Source organism: Diabrotica virgifera, chromosome 5 (genome assembly GCF_917563875.1).
Source record: "Diabrotica virgifera virgifera chromosome 5, PGI_DIABVI_V3a".
NCBI classification, from domain to species: Eukaryota; Metazoa; Arthropoda; class Insecta; order Coleoptera; family Chrysomelidae; genus Diabrotica; species Diabrotica virgifera.
In genome coordinates, this window is record NC_065447.1 from 51233230 (window position 1) to 51240262 (window position 7033).

At 30.5% G+C, this 7033-nt stretch overlaps 1 long non-coding RNA gene across 1 annotated transcript; it reads left to right on the plus strand.

The window, feature by feature from the left end:
• The first annotated feature begins 2282 nt into the window (after nucleotides 1-2282).
• On the plus strand, nucleotides 2283-4007 carry LOC114341374 (uncharacterized). The gene is made up of 2 exons (XR_007698446.1): nucleotides 2283-2952; nucleotides 3826-4007. It is a non-coding gene; the product is annotated as an uncharacterized LOC114341374 (long non-coding RNA).
• The last annotated feature ends 3026 nt before the right edge of the window (nucleotides 4008-7033 follow it).

The window sequence follows — 7033 nt, forward strand, 5'->3', positions numbered from 1 at the left end:
AAAGTCATAGTTTAAAAGTAAAAATCGACCTGCTTTGGGAGTTCTCTCCAAAATCGCCCATTCTTAAAAAAATGAATTTATTCCAAACGGTGCAGGGTGCTCGTGTCCTCACTGTATAATCATTGTCATACCTATACTGTTTCAATAATTTTATTTTGGTTATGTATCTTATTTTTATGTACATTTTTGTTTCCGTATTGCCTTATTTCGTTTGATCATTAAATTATAATTAATCACAACAATAATGACATGCATTTCGAAATGAATTTATAAATTCGAATTTATATTTTTAGTTTGTTTAAAATTAAATTTTTTAGTTACCACTGTGCTGCCATCTATACGACAAAGTTCGTAACGTGACGATGCGAGTACAATGAAGTGTAGATCTCTACATGAGTATATAGAATTCTACTGTTCGGAACGGAACTTATTGAAACTTACTTCGATATTTTCAATAATTAGACGTGTGGCTCATAGGTGGCACAGTCAGTATTTACAGTGAACTTTAAATATTAGTTCTTTAATACAGTCTGATTGTGATAGATGGCGGTGTATGAAAGATTTTGAAATAAATAAAATAGAATTTTATTCTAATAATAATAATTTTATAATAAAATTGTTTTGAGAACCGCTTTCGATTTGAAAGATGAAAATAATAATTTTATAGAGAATGTTTTTTAGCATATTTTAAATTTTCTCCCAGAATATTTTGAACATATAAATTGAATTTGCCATTACCCATTGCCAAAATATTTGCATAGTGCAGATGGCGACTTCGAAAATGTCGGAATTGTTAAAGATAGTCAATGATTGTTCTGTCTGGAATAAATAACCTTTTTTAAGGTAATGTTTTCTCTTTATGTACCTACTGAAGTAGTAGACTTCAGTCTTCAGTTGTCACCCTATCGAGCTCATGGCTGGTTAGTCAAGCTGGTTAGCCATGAATACCTTGGGGTTAAACTTTATGTTAACTTTACTTCAAAAAGACATGAACTAACTAAATAATATGTATCTACCTTATTTATTTAGTCATTCTTGGACTTCATATTATGAAGGAAATAAAGTATAATAGGTAGGTAGAAATAATAAATTACAAATACAACAATCAGCAATGCTTTTTTATTTCTTAAAATTTTATTACTAAATTGTGTTCTAAAATGAATTTTAAAAAGCTGCTTGATAAAAGCTTAGAAGCTTAAAATAGTGCTATCGTACGCTGTCTGTGCAATGACATTTTTTTTTCATCACTGAAGAATATAATGGATGGATGTAACTACTCATTGCGTGTTAATGTAATTACGCACGTAAGTATGTTATACGCAGTAATTAATTAAATAAAAAGTTACTGTCGTGGGAGAAAATAAAGAAAAAAGCTTTTAAAACCATTTAACCCATCTAGACCTAAAGTGTAATATTAAACCCGCGGGATACGTATCCTTCATGTAATTTTTTGGCATTTATTTATTTTATTTCGCCCATGGCTACATCACAGTTGAGTTTTTGTGTATAAGCAAAGAGGACAATATATACAACCAGTAAATAACAATAAATAATTTTTACAAATAAAAATTTAGTTGACAATGCAATTGACTTTTTGGTCGCAAATACCAAATGGCACGGATTGCCATTGTAGGATATCTGATTAGGGATTCCTCCACTACATGTTTAACCGCTAGTCTTGCACAACCGTAATCGAAATTAGGAGAGGGTCTTTTTCCCCACCTGAAAAGTGAGTGGGAGCACCTGCCACAGTTTGTTCTAGAGTATGGCCCAGTCACGCCCAGTTTCGTCTTAGTTGGTCGGAATCTCTGGCTTGCTGGTAACACGTGGGATACACGAGTCCCAGTGGTGTTGATCTAAGTGGTCCCAGAGAGTTCGACCTCTAGGCCTAGGCTATTTAATAGAACTCGTATGACCTCATACAAGATATATATTTAATATTTCAATATATCTATGTACTATGTACCTAACTTCTTTCTATATGTGTAATAATACCTACCAACCTGTACCTTGAATTACTATAATATACAGTAGAGGTGTTAAAATTAGTGATATAGTATTTTTACTACAAAAGCGATATTACGTAGGTCAACATTTTTGACGTAAGAGAACTGTCAAAATATTAGAATGTGACTTTTCATTATTGCCATGTTTATTATAAACTATGTTTATTATAAACATGGCAATAATGAAAAGTCACATTCTAATGTTTTGACAGTTCTCTTACGTCAAAAATTGTGACCTACGTAATATCGCTTTTGTAGTAAAAATACTATAGTAACATATAGGCCGTTCCAAGATGCTGTCAAAATTAAATCAATATGGCTACTGGAAGGCAAACATTGAATATTATTCTATCAGGTTCTTATGGTTTTAGATCATTTTAGTTGTTGTACAAAGATTAATTTAACATTTTCTCTGGAAGTATTAATTTAGAAAGATAATATGCCTCATTGGTGTTGTGTTTTGAAGTGTGAAATGCAAAGTAATCGTGATAAAGTTAGCTTTTACCACTTACCATCAGTGCTACATTCTAAGCACAAAACTGAACCAATTTAACTAAATAAGTTATAGTTATCATCTGAGAGACAACAACAATGGTAAAATGCAATAAAATATAAAGATTTTACTAGCAAAATGGAAATTCCCCTGTAATCATCTTATATCTGGTAAGTTACAACATTTGAACATTAACGATTTTTGAAGATGTTAACAGTCTAATCTTGTAGGAAAACCAGCCGACTTAACTGATAATAACAATCCAGATTGGGTTCCTTCAATAAATATGGGGTATATAAACACAATGAAATGAGTTCCCCAAAATCTAAAATGGGAATTAAGGTACCAAAGGAGAATTAAAAGAAAAGGGTACCTACAAGAAAAAATTGCTTTTTTATTCCTCTTGAAATGATTTATAAGACACTGGACTGTCTTATATTCTACAAATACTAGGTAGGTCTATGATTTTACACATTTTTCATTAATGATACATTACTGTTACTTTAGTAGATTTAGAAACAGTGGATAGTTAGTGGTAGATAGTAGTTATTTGGTATAAAAGTTAGTTTAGTAGAAGACAAGATTTTGCCAAATAGTCAAACATATATTACAATGGAAAAATTAACAAATACATTTTATGTCATTAACATTAACACAGGATTTTAAATATCAGCTTAAGAAATTAGCTTTATCTTGTGAAAGTATAGAAAATGATGATGCCAAAACTAAAAATTATACTGGTTTAGCAAATTACAATGTTTTTAAAATAGCTTTAAAGTATATTACACCATTTATCAAATACCATCAAAATACTGTTTTGTCACCAAGTGATCAAGTATTGCTTACTTTAGCTAAACTAAGCTTAAACTTAGATTATAAAGATTTGAGATATAGGTTTAGTATTTCACCCTACCCGGTATCAACTTATTTCAAAAATACTTTGTATATAATGTGTCTTAGGTTAAAAAAATTTGTGTTCTGGCCTGATAGAGATATTTTAAAGAAAACTATGCAAAATTCACTTAAAGAATCTTTTCATGGAAATACTACAGGTATAATTGACTTTGGACGAATGTTTGTATGAAACGAATTATTTATTGTTCTGAAGCTAGTTATTTGAGGCATTTTTGTAATTAACTATTCTAATTGGGAAATAAGCCACAATTTAACTTAAAAAATAATTTTATTAATCTTTCGACTTCCAAATCAGACGTCATTGTCAAAATACAAAATATTATTATTTATGCATATTATTACCTGTAAATATTTCTTCTGATTGTTAATTGTAAAGGATTGAAAAATTACCATTTATTTTATTTTTTTTAGAATCAGCTGAGAGAAGTGGTCTACAAAAACCCAGGAAGGAAACGGAATATGTGGCTACGAAAGGCAAAAGAAAGGTTTACAAAGCAAATGTGACACATTTTTTTGAAATATTTAGGAATATCAGTAAATTGCATTAAAAAAATGTATGAAAAGATTTTGTTCAATAAAAATGTTTATATTTATCAAGGATGTATTAATTGGTATGGCCACATATCGTCAGTGATGTAATAATACATCCTATCTGTTTTTTCATGAGTTTCGTAAGAGAGACTAAAAACTTGTCTTAGGGTCACCTGTTTTCATATGATATTTTTTGACTTGTTTTGTAGTAAATTAAACTATCTATGAACTACAAAACAAGTCAAAACTTACATATGAACACAGGAGGTGACCTTAAAACATGTTTTTCCATCTCTCCTACAAAACTCATGAAAAAACAGATAGGAGGTATTGTCACATCAGCAAGGATGTACAGTGATGAGTGCCCTAATAACCGGCAAAATAGCACAAAAGACGGGCAACATATTTAGTTGTGAGATAAAAAGAAATGAAACTAGTCGAGCTGGGAAATTTAGCGAAATTAACCTTTAAATTTTATTTTATATTGATTGTTTCCCACCTTTACACATATCAGAGGAGTATGTCAACTAAAACTGTCACTGTGACAGTGGTAGTTTCCAAACTCGTCTGATACGTCTGAAGGTGGTACACAATCAATACAATCTAAATGTATAAGTTAATATCGCTAAATTTCCCAGCTCGACTAGTTTCATTTCTTTTTATCTCACTACTTAATAATTTTCCATCTTTTGTGCTATTTTGCAGGTTATTAGAGCGCTCATCACTGTATTTCTGGTATATCCAGGGAATGTCTACAAAATATATTTTGAATGTCCAAAGAACATTCGTGAACATTCATGGAATGTTCCAATAAGACATTCAAGTAATGTTTAAAATGCTGACACAGGATTTTCCTGGGATGTTCAGGAAACGTGTTTTCGGGGATATTCCAGGAATTTTTCAATGTCTGTGTACCTTCATATGGAATATTTTGGTGTTATTAGCACCGCACTCCACTTGCGATTTGTAATCAGGAAGATTGAACACATTGTTTCAAATACAAGTCAATCCATTTGTAACTAAATAATCATGGATTGACTTCTATTTGAAAGAATGTGTTCAATATTCACGACTACAAATCGCAAGTGGAGTCCGGCGCTTAGAGCTACTTCCTCTTCGGTATTATGTATTATACTACAGAAATTAGGAACTTTCCTTCTAAATATATGTATGCATCTTGGCCATCAAACATTTTTTTAAGGGGTTACATAGGTCTTAGGGGTAAAAAAAGTGACTTTTTAAAAAAATTATATCTCGAAAACTAAAATTTATTTTTATTTATAATTGGAACATGTAAAAGTATAGTACTTAAGGTAGTCTCAAAAAAAGTTTCAGCCAAAAATATTCATTTTTGTAGGTTTTTTTGCGGTGGACAGCAAAACTAAGTCCAGTCTCATTTGAAATCAAAAAGTTTCTTGTAGTTTATACCTCTGGCTAGTAAATGAACGAAGGAATTAAAAAAAATGAAATTTGAAGATTTTACATAAGTTTAAACACATTTTTGACCCCAATTTTTCTCATTTTTAAAGTAGTTTTTTTTTGATAAAACAAAAATGACCTCATCTAATAAAAAAATCTTTGTTCATTCACTAACCAGAGGTATAAACTACAAGAAATTTCAGATGAGACTGGACTTGTTATGCTGCTCACCACAAAAAAGGGCTGTTGTCGAAAAATTGCAGTCAACTCTACAAAAATGAATATATTTGGCTGAAATTTTTTTGAGTGTACTATACTTTTACATGTTCCAATTATAAATAAAAATAATTTTTAGTTTCCAAGATATAATTTTTTTAAAAAGTCACTTTTTCTACCCGCAAGACCTATGTAACCCCTTAATAACTGCCTTTCCATGCTGTAGCAAACTTAACAAATTGTTGATTTCAAATTGTAACAGTTAAGTTTTGCAAAGTATGCTGCCCTCTTGTATCTTCTGTGTTATCTTCATCATACAATTACTTCATCTAAAAACTTTCTGCGATATATTCATTTTGTTGCTAAAATTATTTCCTGATCCATGGGTTGAATAAGCGATGTATTTTTTGGCAAAAACATACAACTAAAGTTGCCATGTTTTGATCATAGAATATTTTCAGAGGGATGAGCAGGAGCGTTGTCTAAAATCAAAAAACATTTCACCTCTTCCGGCAGATTCTCAGTTTCTTCTCTTGAAATTTTTTCACTGCAGGTACAGTCGGAGAAATGAAAGAGTACCCATGAACGATCACATATTATTAACATAATTAATCTATATCGTTTATTATTTATAGAAAAAGAACAGCAAATACAAAATATGTGATTGTACCTGTTTGACGTGACCGTTCATGGGTATTCTTTCATTTTTCCGACTGTACAAATTCTTTAAAAGGTCCATTTTTTAAGATATCTGGGGTGAACCACTATGATGAAATTATTTATTTTTATAGCTCCACAATTATATACAAATCCTACCTCAAAATATTTGTAAGAATTTAAACTCTTGAATGCCTTCATTTGTTGACCTGTGTAAAAACTATTACTAAGCTCCAAATACAAAAAAAAACTATGTCCATGTAAGTAACTATATTTGTCCATGTTGTCACCCTTGAAAAACTTTTTCTACTGTAGGTTAACTCATACCCCTTGAGGGAAAATGGATCTATATACCAAAAGCTTTTGAAAATATTTACTTATGTTTATTTATTCACTGCTTACAACTAAATACAGTCGTTAAAGTACTTCTACAGCTAGAAGCTACAGAAGTCAACAGCAAAATGTTCGGAAAATACAACTATAAAAAACTATTATACAACGATTAAACTATTATATAAAAACAATTATATAAACCACTATTTTATAACAACAATAACTATTTTATAAAAAAACTATTAAACGTAAAAAACTTAAGAAACTCAATGCGGTACAAATATAAATAATTTCAATGTTTGCCTTCCAGCTTTCAATTAGTGTCATAAACGTCAAAGTCTTGAAATGGCCTATAGATTGATATTACATTGATTGTTTCCCACCTTTAGACGTATCAGAGGAGTATGTCAACTAAAACTGTCACTGTGACAGTGGCATTTGTCAAACTCGTCCGATACATCTA